The sequence below is a fragment of the Pseudorca crassidens genome, chromosome 2 (genome assembly GCF_039906515.1).
Source record: "Pseudorca crassidens isolate mPseCra1 chromosome 2, mPseCra1.hap1, whole genome shotgun sequence".
Classification (NCBI taxonomy): Eukaryota; Metazoa; Chordata; class Mammalia; order Artiodactyla; family Delphinidae; genus Pseudorca; species Pseudorca crassidens.
Window position 1 is genome coordinate 176,725,315 of NC_090297.1, and position 22,718 is coordinate 176,748,032.

General features: G+C 38.2%; 1 long non-coding RNA gene and 1 other non-coding gene across 2 annotated transcripts in view; both read right to left on the reverse strand.

Moving 5' to 3' along the window:
* The window catches only part of LOC137220133 (uncharacterized), a 200,052-nt gene that overhangs the window by 102,082 nt on the left and 75,252 nt on the right, over positions 1–22,718 (reverse strand). The window lies entirely within an intron of this gene.
* Positions 6,043–6,149, reverse strand: LOC137220259 (U6 spliceosomal RNA). The gene has a single exon (XR_010941571.1). It is a non-coding gene; the product is annotated as a U6 spliceosomal RNA (small nuclear RNA).

Genomic DNA, 22,718 nt, shown 5'->3' on the forward strand with positions numbered 1-22,718 from the left:
AGTGGGATTGCTGGGTCATATGGTAGTTCCATTTTTAGTTTTTTGAGGAAGCTCCATACTGTTTTCCACAGTGGCTGCACCAATTTACATTCCCACCAACAGTGCAAAGTTTCCCTTTTTTCCAAGCCCTTGTCAACATTTGCTACTTCTTCTCTTTTTGAAAATAGCTGTTCTAACGTGTGAGAAGTGATATTTCATTGTTGTTTTGATTTGCGTTTCCCTGATGATTAGTGATATTGAGCTCTTTTTCATGTAACTGTTGTCCATCTGCATGTCTTCTTTGGAAAAATGTCTATTCGAGTCCTCTGCCCTTCTTAAAATCAGATTGTCTGGGTTTGGGGGGGTTTGTTGTTTTTTTTTTGCTATTGAGTTGTATAAGTTCTTTGTATATTTTGGATATTAGCTTATCAGATGTATGATTTGTAATTCTTTTCTCTCATTCAATAGGTTGTCTTTTCATTTTGTTGATGGTTTCCTTTGCTGTATAGAAGCTTTTTAGTTTGATGTAGTACCACTTGTTTACCTTTGCTTCTGTTACCTTTGCTTTTGGTGTCAAATCCAAAAAACTCATTGTCAAGACAGATGCCAAGGAGCCTATCCCCTATGTTTTCTTCTAGAAGTTTTATGCTTTCAGGTCTTACATTCAAGTCTTTATTTCGAGTTCAGTTTTGTGTATGGAGTATACAAAAAGAATAAACAGAAACCTCAATTAAATAGAGTTGGGAGACTAGCATGGGGAGCTCTCATGGCCTGCAATGATAGCAGAGCCCAACAGGAAGTAAGACCCCTATTCTTTCCTGGCAGGACTCAGCCAGTGAAAAGCCATGAACTCTTTGTTTACCATCACCCTCCCTACTTCCTTTTCCCTTCTATAAAGGTGTTCTTCCTCCCTTGCTGTGTGGGGACTTGCATATGGCTCGCTTCGCCATGGTTGCAGAAGCCAAATTACAATTCTCTTGTGAGCCCAAATAAACCCATCTTTGCTAGAGCAATATCTGGCAGTTATTTGTTTCAGGTCAACAGGGGTAACATAGTGGTCCAGTTTCATGCTTTTGCATGTGGCTGTTCAGTTTTCCCAACACCATTTATTGAAGAGACTGTCCTTTTCCCACTGTATATCCTTGGGTCCTTTGTTATAAATTAGATGACCATACAGGCATGGGTCTATTTCTGGGCTCTCTGTTCTGTTCCATTGATCTATGTGTCTATTTTTGTGCCAGTACCATACTGTTTAGATTACTGTAGCTTTGTGTTATAGTTTGAAATCAGGGAGCGTGATATGTCCAAGTTTGTTCTTTTTCAAGATTACTTTAGCTATTCGGGGTCTTTTGTGGTTCCACACAAATTTGGGGGTTCTTAGTCCTATTTCTGTGAAAAATGTCATTGGAATTTTGAGGGGGATTGCACTGAATCTCTAGATTACTTTGGGCAGTATGGGCATTTTAACAATATTAATTCTTCCAATCCATGGACACAGAGTATATTTTCATTTATGTGTGTCTCCTCCAATTTCTTTCATTGGTGTCTTATGTTTCCTTGGTTAACTTTATACCCAGTATTTTATTCTTTTTGATGTAATTGTAAACGGGACTGATTTCTTAATTTCTCTTTGATAGTTCGTTATTAGTATATAGAAATGCAACTAATTTTTGTATATTGATTTTGTATCTTCCGACTTTACCAAATTTGTTTATTAGTTCCAACAGGTTTTTTGGTGGAGACTTTAGGGTTTTCTATGTATAGTACCATGTCAGCTACAAAGAGAGACAGTTTTACTTCTTCCTTTCAAATCTGGATGACTTCTATCTCTTTTTCTTGTCTAATTGCTGTGGTACGGCTTCCAATATTATGTTGAATAAAAGTAGTAAGAGTGACCATTCTTGTCTTGTTCCTGATCTTAGAGGAAATACTCTCAGCTTTTCACTATTGAGTATGATGTTACCTGTGGGCTTGTTATACGTGGTCTTTATTATGCTGAGGTACACTACCTCTATACCTCTTTGTTGAGAATTTTTGTCATGAATGGATGTTGAATTTTGTCAAATGCTTTTTCTGCATCTATGGTGATGACTGTATTGGGTTGGCCAAAAAGTTCATTTGGGTTTTTCTGTAAGATGTTACAAACTTTTTGGCCAGCCCAATATGATTTTTATCCTTCATTTTGTTAATGTGGTATATCACACTGATTTGAAGATGTTGAACCATCCTTGTGTCCCTGGAATAAATCCAATTTGATCATAGTGTATGATCCTTTTAATGTACTGTCAAATTCAGTTTGCTGATATTTTGTTGAGGATTTTCTTGCATCAATGTTCATCAGGGATATCGGCCTATAATTTTATTTTCTTGTAGTGTCTAGTTTTGCTGTCAGGGTAATGCTGGCCTTGAAAAATGAGTTTGAAAATGTTCCCTTCTCTTCTATTTTTTAGAAGAGTTTGAGAAGGATTAGTATTAATTCTTCTTTAAATGTTTGTTAGAATTCATCAGTGAAGCCATCTGGTCCTGAACTTCTGTTTGCTGGGTGTAATGCATTTTTAAATGTTTCAAAGAGCACTCTGTGTCTTAATAAATAGACAATATAAGAGGTGTGCTTACCCAGACAATCATTCTCTTAGGGATCATCAGTTTAATGTCAACATCATAATTATTCTGGCACTAAATCAATCAAAGCGTTTTCTCCTTTACCTCAGTTATGATACTTAAATGTTACTGAATTGAAACAATCATAAAATTGAGGAAAATACTGTATACTGACAACCTACAACAAATATGTCAAAATATCAATAATTTGTCCAATTCTTCATGGCCTATTGATCGGTAAATGCCATGTCACTGCTCCAGCAGATCCCTGGGTCATTGTAGCTTCATGACTGAGAATTGAGGCTGGCCAAACTCCGCAGAAGGAACCACACAATCACATGCCTGACCCTCTTCCGAAATGTTAACATGCCCAAAACATTAACCCAAGTAAGAATGAGAGCACTCTTCCTCTTAAAGATTAAAGACCAACAGCTCCTGTTGCCTTTGGTGCCACAGTCACTGAAACTGGGGTCCTGGGTGCCTCCACCACAGCTGGGGTACAACTCCTAGCAACATCCTTAGACTGTCATCATTCCTTAAGGTTTGATAAATGCAGCACCTTGTTTAAAAGACAAGCTCAGACAGGAGCACTCCATGACAACACTGGCCTGGGCGCCAAATGGGATAAGATCTCTTATTCAATAACACACACACTGCTCTTGGTGAGAGTGTTTGGACTGGAATTATGTGCTTCCAAGGTCAGCTAATTCACGGTCTCACAACCAGAGCTTCCCTTTAGCCTCCAGCCCTGAGACAGAACCTCACCCACTAGACACATATACTCTGGTAGCGATGGATTCACTCTCAAGAGTGTCACTGCTCTTCCCTGCAGGCAAGAAAAAATGAAGGCTATGTAAGTTAATTAAAAATGTTTAACAACTTTGGATTCCAAAAGAAAGGCATCATTATGGGCCCCTTTCCTCAGAGGAAACTCCTCTACTTCTATGCAAATTTATGGTTACAGATGGATTCATAATGGAGGGTTTCTCCCTCTGCTCCTAGGGCAGCAATGAAACTCCAATAGATATAAGAGAAAAGGGGTAAAGTCTACTTCCTATATCCTAAGCAGATACCCTGGCATGGCTAAAATGTCTTTTTCAAAAACAACATACATGTATATATAAAATGCCTTGCACATGATAACTATTTATCAACAAAAGGTACATTTCGTGTTCAATGAAAGATAGCTATTGTTATTAAAAACATAATCACACAATGCACAGATTCTGCTGGGCCACTTCTCAACTGGAAAAACCACATGGAATGGCAAACAGCATTTAGTTCCACTTTCTTAGTCATCTACATATTCACTGCAAAATTAGAGCTGAGGTCAATAAAACACAGACTTTTGTAATAGTCCAGATCAAACTCTTTTTTTCCCCATCCCTAAATTTTACATTTGCAAGTAAATGACCATAGTGTGCTGACTAACAACCTAAAATGATAACAGTATGTATTTTCATCAATAACTAAAATTGGCTTGGCTGTATAGATTCTTGAAAAAGAAAGAAAAAAGGCAAAACTCATAAAAGTAGGATAAATTGGAATCAAATATCATCCCCTGGATAAATTCCTTAATTGTGTGTATGCCCCTCAGCACTTCACAGACAAGTAAAACAGAAAAACACACATTCGTTTTAATCCAAGAGCCTAGAGATGAATACTAACTCCTTTTCATTTGTCCGAAGAGACTGAAGATGAGAGATGCTCACGAATGGAATATGCTTCTATTCCCAATAGCCAAGACATGGAAACAACCTAAATGTCCACTGACAGATGAATGGATAAAGAAGATGTGGCACATATATACAACAGAATACTACTCATCCATGAAAAAAGAATGAAATAATGCCATTTGCAGCAACATGGACAGACCTAGAGATTCTCGTACTAAGTGAAGTAAGTCAGAAAGAGAAAGACAAATACCATATGACATCACTTATATGTGGAATCTAAAATATGACACAAAGGAAGCTATCTATGAAACAGAAACAGACTCACAGACATAGAGAACAGACCTGTGGTTGCCAGGGGGGCAAGGAAGGAGTGTGGGGGAAGGAAGGAGTGGGAGTTTGGGATTAGCAGATGCAAACTAGCATATATAGGATGGATGAACAACAAAGTCCTACTGTATAGCACAGGGAACTATATTCAATATCCTGTAATAAACCATAATGGACAAGAATATAAAAAAGAATGTATATATGTATAACTGAATCACTTTGCAGTACAGCAGAAATTAACACAATATTGTAAATCAATTATACTTCAATTTAAAAAAAAAAAAAGGAATGTGCTTAATCACTGGGAGTCATGCTGGCATCAGCATCCTGGGCTCTGGTCCACCCGTAGATATGCAGAAAAGTAGATGACAGGGACACACATTCACAGGCCTGTCTCCCCAAATGAATAATAACAACAGCTTACATTTACATAGCACTTACTGTGTGCCAGAGACTGCTCTAAGCACTCACCGAGTGTGAGAGACTGTGTGTGTGTGTGTGTGTGTGTGTGCGTGCATCATTTAATCTTCACAACCACTCTATGAGAAAGCTACTTATCCTCACTCTAAAGATGGGAAAATTGAGGCCCAAGTTCATACAGCTCAGAAGTGGTAGAGCTGGCATTTAAACTCAGGCCATCTGAACTCTGTAGTCTGTTTTTAACCACCACGCTCTACTGCCTAGAGCGGAATCATTTCCCCTGAAGTGCCACCAGAGAAAGTGTTATTCTTTCTGAGAACAGTGGTGGTGCTGCTGTCTCCTAGTTTTTCAGATGACCCTGGAACCTTAGGTTTTTTCTGACTTAGCATGTCTGCAGTTCACACTAGTGGAGCTCCTGTGTCACTCTGAGAAGTTCAGAGATTGAACCGGTCACTTAATTAGGCAACAGTACAATGTGACTTCCTGTCCCCTGGGCAGCACTGCACTGGGCACTGAGAACTTACAAGGTAAAGGGAGGATGGCCCTGCTGAGGCCCAACCTAACATGACAGTATTAGAAAATGGGCCTTTGGGAGGTAATTAGTTTAGGAGAGGTCCTGAGTGTGGGAACCTCATGCTGGGAATAATGGCCCTTATAAGGAGAGACACTAGAAAGCTTGCTCTGGTGAGGACACAGCAAGAAGGTGGCAGTTTCTCAACCCAAGGAGGGAGCCTTCACTAGAAACCAATCATGCTGGCACCTTGATCTTGGACATCTAGTCTCTAGAACTATGAGAAAATAAATTTCTGAGTTTTGGGGGGTTTGTTTTTTTGTTTTTTTAAATTTATAAAGAAAAAAAGCTCAATTTATTTTGTACTTTCTTTTACATCAACATCTTCTTCTTTCCTGCTTTAAAAAGGCTCACATTCTCAGTTGAAACCCCAAATGTCAGTTTGTGGGGCACAATGTTATTTCATGGGTAAAAGCGGAAGTGCTGATATTAATTATTAATTAATCTTGATTAATTACAAAGCAGTTCAAAAATATGGAACGCTTCACGAATTTGCACGTCAACCTTGTGCAGGGGCCGTGCTAATCTTCTCTGTGTCGTTCCAATTTCAGTATACATGCTGCCGAAGCAAGCACAGATTTCTGTTTGTAAAGCCACCCAGTCCATGGTATTTGGTTATGGCAGCCTAAGCTGAGATAGACACAGACAGTGTTTAATGACAAAGACAGGATAGACACTTAAATCTGTGTTCATGGAAGAGAGACAGGAGCGAGAAACCATATTTAGAGGTTTACTAGTATAAATATTTATGCATTTTAATAGAGAAGGTAAACAGGGAAGGATGGGTGTTTATCATGGTGGCAGATAATTATTATCATCATTACTCTTGCTACCACTTACCGAACATTTAACATACTTTCTCATTTAATCCTCAAAAACAACCCTACGTGAAACTGAAATTTAGAGGGACTAGGTCATTTCCCCAGAGCATATAGCAATATTGTCAGGACGAAGACGGGACCCTGGCTCTGACATCAAAGCCCCTGACTCTGCCTTGCATCATGCAGAAGGTGGCAGGGCAGCTCTGGGTTTTTCCGGCAAAGCTTCCAGAGCAGCTAACATCCAGGAGGGTAGAAACCCAGCAAACAATATCTAGAATTAAGGCTTTCAAAAAAAAACAACAAAGTACTTCTTTCCAGCTCCTGCCAAGACAAAGGAAAAGAGCGGCTTCTTATCCGTAATATGATTCTCACTTTTAAATTAATCCAGGGAGAATAAAAAGATAGCATCAGCCGAAGATGCACATGGAGACTATGATCAAGCTCAAAGTATCCTAAAAGGGACTTTGTCTGCTCTGGATAACCATGCGCTTGTGTCAATCTTAGATCACATTCCCTTTCAGGTAAGTGTGAAAACTGGGAAGGATTTGATGCTTAAAATTTAGTTAACAATATAGTATTATCAAGATATTGGATTTGAAATCCAACGTACTCCACTCTCTCTTCACTCAGAAAACCTGTTCTCTAAAGCGAATTAATCGAGGAATGAAAAGTTGGGTAACGCCTATGGAATCATTACAGTATGGCTACATTTTTTGTCTGAAGCTTTCTGCTCATTTGAGCATTTTGTTCTCAGGAACAGCCCAGTACTTAAGAATAATTGTCCCACAAATTAGTGAAGGCATTCTTTGTCAACCATCTGGCAGGCTGTTAAACGGATACTTTTTTCCTTTTTTTCCCAGCCAAATGATTTCAGCACAATGTACTACCAGATGTCTTCTGTTTCTGAACAAATGATGATAGAAAGCAATCTTTGTCTAACAACAAAGGTATAAATAGTGAATAATCTTGGCTCCATTTAAAATGTAATGCAACAAACTGTGGAACCCTGAGCTCAAAGACACGCTGTTCAATTTTCTCTCAATTTTCCTAAGGATATTATCTATCTCCCAAGATTATTCTAAACGATAAGGGGAATGATGCATTCAGAGATAAACAGATGATAAATGTTGGCTCTATTTGTTTTGGTATAAGAATAAAGTCTGCCTCATGAATTATAAAGTATTTATACGTGTGAGCAGAATTCAATAGTATAATCAAATAAGCCTTAAGAAAATGTTCTATTAGCATTCTAAAATATTCACAATTGTTGTTGCTCTGCATGCTAATTGAGCAAACCCAAATTTATATTAAGAAGTGTAATGTTTAATTCTTACACAAATTACTTTTATGTGTCAAATGACTTATATCCCTCCTATTCCCAGAAGGATTTAAAATAGATTACAACGAAAGATATAACTAAGGAAAGTAAAAAATTTTTAAGTCGAGGACTAAAAAGAAGATGTAAACATTCTGACTACAAGATAACATCAGTGCTGCCACTGAGGTTCTGCATACCCTCATACTAAGGTCTAATACATGATAGATGATAGATAGATAGAGATAGATAGACAGACAGACAGAGAATAATAAATTGTGTGGCTGCCATTATGCCATAATTGCACAGTAAAAAACACGTCAACTCTAAAGAAACAACTTTTCCTGGCACTAAATTCAAACCACAAGTTTATAGGTTAAGGGAAGGGAAGTGGTGAATAAAAAAGAAATACATTATTAGAGCCCCTCTGAATAATCTTCAAAACATAAACTAGAAGTCTCTATGGAGACGGACCATGGTGACAACATTCCAGGAATTCCAAGATGATGGGATCACCCCCACAGAGATGCTGAAACAGAGGCAGGATGGACACTCCTTTCTCAGGGCTAGAACAGATTGGGGCGGCTCCAGGATCCAGGCAGTGGACAGAGGCTGTGCTGCAGCCAGGCACAACACAGCCCGGGTGCGCTGGGGCCTGTGGCAGACAGCGAGAAGGCAGCCCCGCAGAGAGTACACTCCCAGCCCGGAAGGAAGGGCACAAACAACACCCTCTTTCTGAGGAAATCCAACCCACAGGCCATGTGCTCCCAGTTGCCGGCAAAGAAAAATTATGTGTGAAATACTTCCTGGCAGATACGCTGTCGGTAATTACATGCGACATCAAGATGAGGTTTTAAGCACAGCCTGCAGGATTTCCCTTCCATGGAAGATGTGGTAGGTCATGGCAAGGCATCTCTTGCAACAACTAGAAAAAGCCAAATAAATTACCAAAAATCATACCTTTAAAGACACTGAAGACCTATGGGGACACTGAGGACCAAACATACTACAATCCCAGGAAGGGCAGGTTCCCTCCCAGGTGATCTGAGCATCAGAGACAGAAGGAATGGCAAGAGTGCCAAGCTCAGAACTCCCAGAGGGTGAAACTCACCTCCTACTCTTTCAGGGCACAAGAGACAGAACACCAGGTGCTCAAGGAAAAGCCTGAGAAGGTCACACCTGAAGAACATGTATAAACCTGTCCTGGAAATACTCAGTTATCACGTGACTCAGTGTTTCAGCCCTGAAAATATAATCTTCTATGATTTAGGAATATAGCCCAGATCTCAATGACTTTCCTTTATAAGGCAGTAAGGGTCTTCCATCTATGCATTTATCTAAATTCTTTGTTCACTCATTTGTATTTTTAGCCTGTGCTGCCACCGGGAAAAATGAGACCTATAAGCTTACTCTCCACTATGTGAAGAGATATACATAAATATATTTACAATTCCACTTACTAATCCATTTATAACAGATTTCTAGAATAGTCACTTCTAATTTTCCATTTCTAGGCTTCAAGGCACTAAAATATTTAGTCTGTTACTGACTATATTTGTTTTTGCATCTTTTTGAAACATATTTTTAAATACACAGTTAACACCTGAAGATGTTCTCCATGTTGAGACGTTTTGAATCAGATTTTGTAGGCGGCCCATCCAATCCCATTGTCTTCCTCAGAAGTAACCGCTTTGATGTGAATCTTTTCAGTCCTTTTAAAGATACATTTATGGTCATATAAATGCAAATGGAGATATATTTAGGTTTTTACATGACATATTTATGCAAGTATTACATAATGTGTTGCAACTTGGTTTATTCAAGTAAAAAGACAAATTCCTCATATGTACAGATACCCCTATACATGTTATTTTTTTTTATTTTGAAATGTTTTTCAAAAAACATTTTACTCCTTTGTTATTCAGCTGAAAGTATTATGTTATAATTTATAATTAGGACAGAGTCTGTACTTTTACTAATAAAATTCTGAAATGAATTTTAAAATAACTAGAAATGTACCTTCATTACAGTCAAATTTTTGTAAGATTTTTTTTGTCTTAGGTTGTATTTATAACCCTGAATTTCCAAAAGTATTAATAAGAATTGAGGGGTACCACATGTTATTTAATAATAAGAACTTTTGAGTAGAAAGTGATCTGTGTCACATAAGAAAACAACCATCCTCCCTGTAGAAGCTGGTCATGGAAAGTTCACTCAATTCATTACTTTCCTTAAAAAGGAAACGGTTCCAATTGTATCTCTCACTGCTGTTCTCCATGTTCTGTATCGTCACTAAAAGTCTTGTCCATATGCTCCTTGTTCTTTTTGGTTCTATGCCTCGCGACCTTCCTCTTCTGGCTGTGAGGCGCGTCTCCACGGCAACACTCAGCTTGCCTTCAAGGTCAGGTCACTGACCCCCCTCTCCAAAATCACTTGCTTTCTTTAGTTTTCTAATCAATAGCTGCACTCTCTTGGACAAGTCACTAGAAACTGTAAATCTATTTTCCTAGAGTATTAGAGAATCTCTCAATTTCCCCCCAGTCCCCAATGTGCAGTGGTTCTAAAAATGCTCCCTCTTGGTGGACCCTCCACTGCATTTATCACATGTTCCTCTTTGTGGGGCTAATACAAGTCTCCCCTGTGGGATGGAGCCTGGCTCACCTCCCAGGCTAGAGGGCGCAGGCGGAGGGAAGGACTCGCTGGTGAGCACTTTACTTGAAAGGCTTCCTGTGATTTGGATCCTTATGATTTTTTTCTTTTTAACAGCTTTATTGAGGTGTGACAGACACACAATAACCTGCATGCATTTACACTGTAAAACGTACACTTAAATGTGTTCATACGTGTGTTCTGACACATTTATGCAACAGAGAGACCGTTAGCCCAATCGAGACAATGAACATATATAACCACCACCCCCAAAAGCTTCCTTGTCCCCTCTTGCATATCTTTTATTCAAAAATCCTTCCTTTAATTAGGTGGCTATAAAATTACAGATTCTTTTGTATGTAAACGATATTTACCTCAGACTTAACCTTGGTTGCCTGATTTTAAATTTCAGCTAGGCCCTCATCTTCCAGCTTTGACTAGGAATCATCTTATTTCCTGAAGCACTATTTTTCAACCTTTCTTCCAACACAACCAATCCTATCAGTGACTCTTCTCATTGTGGGGAGTGATTCTAACACAGCCTTATGGTCAGAATCCTTAGTCTTGTATATGGCTTAACTGAGAGAAGGGTTTCAGCAGATTTTTCCACACAGTCTTTAAAAATAAAAAGCAACTCTTTATAAAACACTGACGCATAAGCAATCACTATACTATGATCATGACATTTTAGAGCAAGAGGCACTAATAATCTGACAAGTATTTAAAGAAACAGAAGTTCCCAGGAAAATCAGGCCCATTGATGGTTCACAAAATAACTCACTCAACAAGCATTAACCCCACCCTATTAGCCACACACACATACCCATCCTTGAAGATCACTTCCAAAGAAACCTTCTCAGCCATGACATCTTCAGCAACACTGTAACTATCAGAATACCTACCTGGAGACTGAACAATTTAATATTCAAGGAACAGAACTGTTTGAAACAAACCTTTTATGATCATATATTTTTAAAATGATGACCTCATAAAAAGTGAAGAATGGTGAGCACAGAGAGCATCACATGATAATGATGAAATTCATCAGGCAACAAAAGGCCAGGCCACAAGATGCAGACGAGATCCCGCAGATTTTACTGGAAGATGGCAGGGACATCACTGCAAATCTCTGGTGATGCGTGAATTGTGACAATTTCCAGTTGTTGATGGAGGGAGGCACGTGGATAAATGTGTGTATGTGTCTGTGTGTGTGTGACTGATGAGCTTTTTGAGAGGCTAAAATATCTGTAAACAATGGGGGAAATGTCTTAATCTAGAACACACCAGTCCCAGACGTTCTGAGAACATTAACTTCCCAGTGAAATTTAATTCCTAGATAATGAGCTGACCTTAAAATCTGAGAATAGTCACACAGCTACTTGGCACTGCTTTCAGAGTAAGTTCTGTGCCCAACTTATCTTGTACCTCCCAGACTGAACAGTCTGTATCCAGACGCTGTTGGGTGAGGAGTGACAGAATTCATAAATGCAGAGGGGAATAAGCCCAGCTGTGATCACAAACACATGAACTGACGAAATGGGGCTATTGCTTTCAAAACAGGCACTTCTGTTTCGTCTGCTCATTTAATAATTTTGAGATGACACTGCAGCCAGAGTGGGACAGACAGAAGGCTGGGAGGGAAGGAAAGAAGCACACCAGTCAGAGGCAGAGACAGTAGTGGTTACAGCATGGCAGGGCCAGGCCATTTGAGTTTGAATGTTGGTGCTAATATATACATATAAAGTTGGACAAATTCTTTAATCTCACTGTGCTTCATATATAAAATGGAGATATTACCACAGGATCTTCACTGGATCATTCTGAGGCTTAAATAAGTTAATATAAGTAAAGTGCAAAAAATAGTGCCAGGCAAACTATAAGCACGATTCATCGCTATTATTGTTCCAATATTTCTTTCACGTTAATTTGAATTTAACATCCAAATAACTGGAGAGAAATAGGTGAAAATAAAATAATTTGGATCCTAGGTTGCAGGGGATACAAACCCAGCTCAGATTGGATTTCTTAACAGGACTTATGCTAAGAGAACTTAAGGAAGGTGTGCCTCTCAGGAACACGTGGACAGGACGGTGCATGGTGAGCCTCGTACACAGCAGAACCACAGACAAGTCGAACACTCCCAGCCTGCCCCCTCGCTCTTCTCCACGACAGCTTCCCTCTTCTCTTTCTCTTTGCAAAGCGGCTTCCTCCTCTCTGAAACCGTGCTGGGAAACACGTTGCTGACACACCATAGGCCGTACATGCTACATTTTAGGAACTCAGAGACGGGTTTACTTTTCTCAGTTCCAGTTTTAAAAACCTGCCCAGGGAAGGCTTCCTACTGCCCATTCCCCAGGCAGCCCCAGAAAGGTCCAGATGGATGACGGGAGGAACAGCTCCCAGTGCAGCGAGGCGGCGGCGCACTCCTAAGCACGCTGGAACTTCTTCTAAGAGGTCTTTACACGAAAAGAAGATGATATGAGGGCAAAAATAGAGTTCTTCCTCTGAATCAGCGCCTGCCTTCTTCTCTACCAGGTTTCCTCAACTGGCTTTTCTTCTCAAGCTCAGTAAGACTCCAGGAACAAAAGGAAATCTCCCAACTTCCTGATACTTTCCCACACCTGGAACAGAACTATGTTTGTATGATACTCATTTCTGAATGGGTCTTGCTTGTTATATTATTTGTTTGGTCTAAATTCCAACTGTTGATGCCTAAATTAGTTAGAGGAATCTCATTCTTGGTCCTAACCACGGGTTTCTGTTTTTAAGTTTCAACTTAGAAAATCCTGTCATTTGATTCATGTAGTTGAAATGTCTTTTTCTGCATCTACTGAGATGATCAGATGGTTTTTATTCCTTAATTTGTTAATATGGTGTATCACATTGATTGATTTATGTATACTGAAGAATCCTTGCATTCCTGGGATAAACCCCACTTGATCATGGTGTATGATCCTTTTAATGTGTTGCTGGATTCTGTTTGCTAGTATTTTGTTGAGCATTTTTGCATTACGTTCATCGGTGATATTGGTCTGTAATTTTCTTTTACTGTGATATCTTTGTCTGGTTTTGGTATCAGGGTGATGGTGGTTTTGTAGAATAAATTTGGGAGTGTTCCTCCTTCTGCAATTTTTGGAAGAGTTTGAGAAGGACAGGTGTTAGCTCTTCTCTAAATGTTTGACAGAATTCGCCTGTGAAGCCATCCGGTCCTGGACTTTTGTTTGTTAGAAGATTTTTAATTACAATTTCAATTTCATTACTTGTGATAGGTCTGTTTATGTTTTCTAATTCTTCCTGGTTCAGTCTTGGAAATTCGTACCTTTCCAAAAATTTGTCCATTTCTTTGTGGTTGCCCATTTTATTGACATATAGTTGTTTGCAGTAGTCTCTTATAATCCTTTGTATTTCTGTGGTGTCAGTTGTGCATACACATGCACAACTGTCTACAAGAGACCCACTTCAGACCTAGGGACACATACAGACTGAAAGTGAAGGGATGGAAAAAGATATTCCATGCAAACAGAAATCAAAAGAAAGCTGGAGTAGCAATACTCATATCAGATAAAACAGACTTTAAAATAAAGACTGTTACAAGAGATAAGGAAGGACACTACATAATGATCAAGGGATCAACCCAGGAAGAATATATAGCAATTTTAAGTATTTATGCACCCAACATAGGAGCACTTCAATAAGTAAGACAAATGTTAACAACTATAAAAGGGGAAATCGACAGTAACACAATAGTAGGGGACTTTAACACCCCACTTACGCCAACAAACAGATCATCCAAACAGAAAATAAATAAGGAAACACAAGCTTTAAAATGACACAATAGACCAGTTAGATTTAATTGATATTTATAGGACATTCCACCCAAAAGGGGCAGAATACACTTTCTTCTCAAGTGCACACAGAACATTCTCCAGGATAGATCACATCTTGGGCTACAAATCAAGCCTTGGAAAATTTAAGAAAACTGGTATCGTATCAAACATCTTTTCTGACCACAACACTATGAGACTGGAAATCAATTACAGGAAAAAAAACTGTAAAAAACACAAATACATGGAGGCTAAACAGTGCACTACTAAATAACCAAGAGATCACTGAAGAAATCAAAGAAGAAATAAAAAAATACATAGAAACAAATGACAACAAAAACACAACAACCCAAAACCTATGGGATGCCACAAAAGCAGTTCTAAGAGGGAAGTTTATAGCAATTCAATCTCACCTCAAGAAACAAGAAAAATCTCAAGTAAACAATCTAACCTTATACCTAAAGCAACTATAGAAAGAAGAACAAAGAAAACCCAAAGTCAGTAGAACGAACGAAATCATAAAGATCCGAGAAGAAATAAATGAAATAGAAATGAAGAAAACAATAGCAAAGATCAATGAAACTAAAAGTTGGTTCTTTGAGAAGATAACAAAACTTTAGTCAGACTCATCAAGAAGAAAAGAGAGAGGATGCAAATCAGTAAAATTAGAAATGAAAAAGGAGAAAACTACATTCTTTTTTGAGCTGCCATTTATCATATCTAATCCAACCAAAAGATGTGCTAAGTTACATGAGATAAGCTTACCCAGTACAACAATCCTATTATATTTATGTTAACACTGAGATCAAAAAGGTTAACTAACTTGTCCAAGGTCACTTAACTGATAAGTCTAGGATTAGGGATTAAACCCAGATCTCTATGACTCCAGCATTATTGGATAATACAGTCTTTATAATCAAGTAATAATGATAATTGTTTAATGCCCTCTTACTATGTATCTGGCACAACAGGAGGAGCTTAGGGTAATTCATTATTGCTAACTAATACATTTATTCCTCACAATAAGCCTATCAAATGGGTACTATTGTCAACCCATTTTACAGATGAGAAAACTTAGCCACAGTTTAGCCTGAAGTCTGAAGTGACACTTAGGTTAAGTGCAACAGCCCAGATTCAAATGTAAGTAAATTTACTCTAGACTCAGGAACCAATTACACTTTCTACAAATGAAACAAAATATAGTATATATACCTATAAAGATAATTGGCTATAACTTCCTAAACTGTGAATTGTCATAAAAATGACATCTGTCCTGTATCATTCAGAAATCGGTATTAAAATCAGGAGCATTATAAAATAATGGAATGTCTACCCCTATTAATATACTGATATTAATATCAATTGATAGACTTTTCAAAAACTTTATAATTCATTTATTCAAATAAATATACCTTAGAACATTGGCTAAAGAGTTGGGTTTTTAAATCTGTAACAACTAGAACTTTCTTAAAAATAGTTTTAAATCCAAATGACTTACTTTTACAAAAACTAAACACTTAATTAAGTATATACCAAAAATATCAATGATTTAACTGTTGCTTCTGTATATAGTTTTTCCAAAGATGAGCACCACCATGACCATTACCATTACAACTACAGCATTCTTTTTTTTTTATTATTTATTCATTTATTTATTTATTTTTGGCTGCACTGGGTCTTCATTGCTGCACTCGGGCTTTCTCTAGTTGCAGCGAGCAGGGGCTACTCTTCATTGCAGTGCGCAGGCTTCTCACTGCGGTGGCTTCTCTTGTTGCGAAGCATGGGCTCTAGGCATGCAGGCTTCAGTAGTTGTGGCACGTGGGCTCAGTAGTTGTGGCTCGTGGGCTCTAGAGTGCAGGCTCAGAAGTTGTGGCGCATGGGCTTAGCTGCTCTGCAGCATGTGGGATCGTCCCAGACCAGGGCTTGAACCCGTGTCCCCTGCATTGGCAGGCAGATTCTTAACCACTGCACCACCAGGGAAGTCCCACAGCATTCTTTTTAAAATTTGCTTTTCATCCAGAATTTCACATTTTGATTTTTCAGTTCGATATTTAAATTCCACTATTAATCATGAGTCACTTTAGAAGCTATGATAAAATTGAAAAATGATGAATGTCATGTAACAATTTCATTTAAAAAATAAACTGTAGTCACTTTTGAGAAAGCAAATTTCAGGCAGTAAAGCTACATGAAATCAACTTTTGGAAGAGGTAGTAATTTACGAAAAACTAGGGAAGTGACAACTTAAGGCAACTGCTAAATTTTTGATCTCTTAGAATAGACTCTTTGGGTAAGTTTAGAAACTCTCCAAGGTGAGTTGTCTGCTTCAGGTAACTATTTTCCTAATGTACACATAGCAACAGCTATCATATGTGGATTTCCCAAAATGAAATGGAAAACAGTCACTGTTTCCTTTGTCCTACCCAAGCCCCTGAGGCAGACTGTGATCAGATAAGTTATTTCTGTAATTGCCAAACACTTTTGATTTCCAATAAGGAAATGATTGAGGGAACTAGTAACAGAAATACAAAGCATTATAACACACCAGGAAAGTATTAGTTAAGCTTCTTGGCCTGGCAGACGCCAATACAAAATCAAAGCAGGCAATCCTCTGAAGAAATCAACTCTAGTCATTCCTATCTGTAAGTAAATCCAAATCAAATTAATAAGGGCATTTACTCCAAGCAAAGTAACTCTAATTTTTCATTTTGTGACATGACATTTAAAAGACAATACAATGGGTAAGACTTCCTTAAATTGTGAATTAGGTGAAATTATTTTGCCTACTCCTATTTCATTTTCTGTCACGTATCATATCTTTCATTCTTGGAAAAGTAATTGCTTTAAAAAAAAATCAAGCAACACTTAAAAAAAAAAAACAGAGTAGAAGGACTTCAAGGTGTTTATCAGAGCCACTGAAAAAATTCTAATTAAAAACATTCAATTACAGCATTCATAGAAGAATCATGAAAACAGTCCCTCAAAGCAATCACCTCCCTTCTCCTAGAATGTTTTACTCTCAAAGAGCTCTCAACTCCTCTCCACTAGGCCAAAGCTAGTTGGTTAAACAACAAACAAACAAACGACTCCTTCCAGGAGTAATTACATTTCAATAACAGACTCTTGAATGTGAAGGTCGATTTAAAGAAATAGATCTCATGTCTGGGATGTAGGCACTATGACAGAACAATGAGTTAGGTGTCTTTTCTGAGCAGAGGGTATTGCTCAGTACCTTCTCCAATCACACAATGTGGGTGACTCTAATTTCTCAGCTCCCTAACCTGGCTGACACAGGACCTACTCTGGTGAGGTCTGTTTTTGCTTTGGACCTATTTGTCACTTCATTCTCACTCAAGGAAGAAAAGCTTCAGAGTTTTGACTTTTTCTGAGATAGAATATAAACAAAAGGTGACAGGAAGGAGGAACCCAGAAACAGCTGGTGGTCGAAATGAGATGGTGGAACATACTGTAAAAACAAAACAAACTGCTAAATTGGAATGACAATATCCCACAGATAAAACTCCCACTGGTGCTCCAGTAAACAAAAGCCACACTAGGCACTGTGTCACCAGCATGTTACCAGATGCTCAGTTTTTATCTCATCACATTTCAAGGAAAAATAGAAGTCAGTAGGGAAATCCTACAAGTTTGCTTCATTGAAATACTTTTGTCAGCCAACTCTGCTGTAATAAATCTGTTCTACAAAATAATATCTTTCTACCATCACCATACATACTGGCATTACTCTTCTTTCACAAAGTCTATCCCACTGACATTTTTCTTAAGAATTGCATCAAATGAAACACGTTGATCTAAGGTTTTGTTTATGTAACTCACAGGTAAAAAAATGTCAGCATTTAAAGTATATGAAGTATATGAAAGCACCAGATGAAGTCTAAAAACGGCTCTTTCCTGCCAGCTTATTTGCTGGGTCATATGACTTTCATCAGCTTTTAAGTGAGCTGGATACCACCTAACCTTACACACAGGATAACTGAGGATGAATGATCAAACCTGAAACTGCTTTAAATCCTGAAGGATAGCCTCGTACTCAGTAAAAGGCAGTTTGGATGGGTTTTTTTTTAATTTTTTCTTTGTTTTATGAATTAAATGAAGGGCAAACTCAAGGGTTCTTTTTACTTCTTTCTTACCAAATATGGCAAAGTCATTCATAACAAAGCTAAAATGTGAAAATCTGCCTATCCACCATGGCCTTTAATGGTCACAGTTATTTGTTGAATGATCCTGGGATGAAATTTCAAAGACAAGGGTTGTGGTAGGACCTGGCCCCGCTCACCAATGGGCCAGCACCAGTCATGAGACACCCGCCCCCCCCCCGGGGCTGCACACCAAGCTGGATGGGATCCAACCCTGCCCACTAGTGGGCATGCAGCCACTGCACAAGGGAGGGCCTGGCAGTCAACTGGGCCAGGGGCCAGCCTCACCTACCAGCACACCCATAGTAGTCAGTCCCACCACAACAGAAGGACCCATGCAGTCCACACAGGGGGCACCCCTAGAGTGTATAGCTCTGGTGACAAGAGGGGAGTGTGCTGCTTAGTCCCACAGGACATCTCCTACATAAGGTCATTTCCCCAAGATTGGGACATGTAACTGACTGACCTAACACACAGAAACAAACACACAGAATTAGGCAAAATGAGGGGACAGAGAAATAGGTTCCAAAGACAGGAAGAAGACATAACCCCAGAAGAAGAACTATGTGAAGTGGAGGTAAGCAATCTACCTGATAAAGAGTCTGGGGTAATGATCATCAAGATGCTCAACAAACTCAGAGAAGAATGGATGAACGAAGTGAAAAGTTTAACAAAGAGTTAGAAAATGTAAAGAAGAACCAAACAGAGCTGAAGAAAACAATAACTGATATAAAAAAATACACTAGAAGGAATCAACAGTAGACTGATACAGAGGAACAGGTAAGTGAACCAGAAGACAGAGTAGTGGAAATCACCCAAGCTGAACAGAAAAAATAATTTTTTAAAATAAGGATAGTTTCAGGCACCTGTGAGACAACGTCAAGCCTACTAAAATTCACGTTATGGGGATCCCAGCAGGAAGAGACAGAAAAAAGGGCAGAAGAAATTTATTATTATTTAAAGAAATAATAGCTGAAAACATCCCCAATCTGGGGAAGGAAACAGACATCCAAGTCCAAGAGGAAGAAAGAGTCCCAAACAAGATGAATCCAAAGTGGTCCATAGCAAGACACATTATAACTAAAATGGCAAAAATTAAAGAGAAAGATAAAATCTTAAAAGCAGCAGGAGGGAAAGCACTAGTTACATACAAGGGAACTTCCACAAGACTGCTAGCTGACTCTTCAGCAGAAATTTTGCAGGCCAGAAGGGAGTAGCACAATATATTCAAAGTGATGAAAGGGAAAAAACTACAAGCAACAGTACTCTACCCAGCAAGGCTATGATTCAGATCTGAAGAAGAGATAAAGAGTTTTACAAACAAGCAAAATCTACAAGAGCAGGGAACTTTAACACTCCACTTACATCAATGAACACATCATCCAGACAGAAAATCAGGAAGGAAACACTGGTCTTAAATGACACATTACACCAAGTAATTATATATATATAAAACATTCCATTCAAAAGCAGTAAAATACATTCTTTTCAAGTGCAAATGGAATACTCTCCAGACAGGCCACTTGTGAGGCCACAAAACAAGTCTTAACAAATTTAAGAATATTGAAATCTCATAAGGCATCTTTTCCAACCAGAACACTATGAGATTAGAAATCAACTACAAGAAACAAACTGCAAAAAACACAAACACATGGAGTCTAAACAATATGCTACAAACAAACCAATGGGTCAATGAAAAAATCAAAGGGGAAATTTAAAAATATCTTTAGAAAAATGAACATGAAACATAGTGTTCCAAAATCTATGGGATGTAGGGCAAGTAGCTCTAAGAGGGAGGTTTATAGCAATACAAGCCTACCTCGGGAAACAAGAAAAGTCTCAAATAAATAACCTTATATCTAAAGGAACTAAAAAAAAACAAAACCCAAAGTTAGTAGAAGGAAAGAACTAATAAAGATCAGAGCAGAACTAAATGAAACAGAGACTACAAAAACAAAAGATCAATGACACTAAAAACTGCTTCTTAGAAAAAAATCTAAAAAATTGATAAACCGGGCTTCCCTGGTGGCACAGTGGTTGAGGGTCTGCCTGCCGATGCGGGGGCAAGGGTTCGTGCCCCGGTCCAGGAGGATCCCACATGCTGCAGAGTGGCTGGGCCCATGAGCCATGGCCGCTGAGCCTGTGCTCCGCAACGGGAGCGGCCACAACAGTGAGAGGCCCGCATACTGCAAAAGGAAAAAAAAAAAAAAAAAAATACCAGAAATACAAAGGAGCATAAGAGATTACTATGAACAATTATACTCCAATAAAATGGACAACTAAAGGAAATGGACAAATTCTTAAAAATGGACAATCTTCCAAGACTGAATCAAGAACAGACCAATTACCCTAAGGAAATTTAATCAGTTAAAAAAAAAAAACCTCCCACCAAAAACCATCCAGGACTAGAGAGTTTCACAGGTGAATTCCAACAAACATTTAAAAAGGAGTTAACATCTATTCTTCTTCAACTATTCCAAAAAAATTGAAGAGGAAGGAATACTTCCATACTCATTCTATGAGGCCAGGATCACCTTGATACCAAAACCAGACAAAGGTATCACAAAAAAAGAAAATTATAGGCCAATATCACTGATGAACATAGATGCAAAAATTCTTAACAAAATATTAGCAAACTGAATTCAATAATACATTAAAAGAATGATACACCATGATTAAGATCACTCTATCTGCAAATCAATCAATGTGATACACCACATTAAATAACTGAAGGAAAAATCATACTATCATCTCAAAAGATGCAAAAAAAGCTTTTGACAAAATTCAACCCATGTACAGTAAAAACTCTCAACAAAATGGGTATAGAAGATACCACACCTCAACATAATAAAATGAAAATGCAGCCTACTGAATAGGAGAAAATACTTGCATATGATATATTCGATAAGGGGTTAATACCCAAAATAAACAAAAAACTCATACAACTCAACAGCAAAAAACCACCCAATTGAAAAATGAGCAGAGGACCTGAATAGACACTTTTCCAAAAAAGACATACAGATGTCCAACAGACACATGATAAGATGCTCAACATCACTAATCACAAGGGAAATGCAAATCAAAACCACATGAGATATTACTTCACACGTGTCTGAACAGCTGGCTGTCTATTATTAAAAAAACAAGTGACAAGTGCTGAGAGGATGTGGAGAAAAGGGAACCGTCATACACTGTTGGTGGGACTGTAAATTAGTACAGCCACTACAAAAAACAATATGGAGAGTCCTAAATCAATTGAAAATACAACTACTTTATTATTCACCAATTTCACTTCTGGGTATTTACCTGAAGAAAACAAAAACACTAATTCAAAAAGATACATGCACTCCTATGTTCACGGCAGCATTATTTACACTAGCCAAGATATGGAAGCAACTTAAGTGTCCATCAACGGATGAATGGATAAAGAAGATATGAGATAGACACACATAATGGAATATTACTCAGCCATAAAAAAGAAGGAAATCTTGCCATGTGCAATAACATGGATGGACCTAGAGGGTATTATGCTAAATGAAATAAGTCAGACAAAGAAAGACAAATATCATATGATTTCACTCATACGTGGAATCTAAACAACAAAATAAATGAACAAACATTATAAAACAGAAACAGACTCATAGATACAGAGAACAAACTGGTAGTTGCCGGAGGGGAGGGTGTGAGGGATAAATGAAGTATTTGAGGAAGATTAAGAGGTTACAGACTTCTAGCTATCAAATAAGTCACTGAATGTAATGTACAGCATAAGAAATATAGTCAATAATATTGTAATAACTTTGGTGACAGATGTTAACTAGACTTATCATGATCATTTTGTAATCTATAAAAATATTGCATCACTATGATGCACACCTGAAACTAATATTGTAAGTCATTATACTTCAGTAAAAAATTAAAATCAATTAAAAAAAAGACAAAAACAAGGGTCCTGTAAATTTCAACTGTGGTAAATATGTTTACTAAAAACCCTTGGAATATTAATCTAAAACTAGAGTAACGGGCTTCCCTAGTGGCGCAGTGGTTGAGAGTCCGCCTGCCAACGCAGGGTACGCGAGTTCGTGACCCGGTCTGGGAGGATCCCACATGCCGCGGAGCGGCTGGGCCCGTGAGCCGTGGCCGCTGAGCCTGCGCGTCCGGAGCCTGTGCTCCGAAACCAGAGAGGCCACACAGTGAGAGGCCCGCGTACCACAAAAAAAAAAAAAAAAAAAAAAAAAAAAAAAAATCAAGTAATCAGCTCAATAGATGCAGAAAAAGCATTTGAAAAAAATCAATAATCCTTCACGATAAAAATGCCCAGAAAACTAAGAACAGAAGTGAACTTCTTAAACTTGACAAAGGGCAATTCTGAAATAAA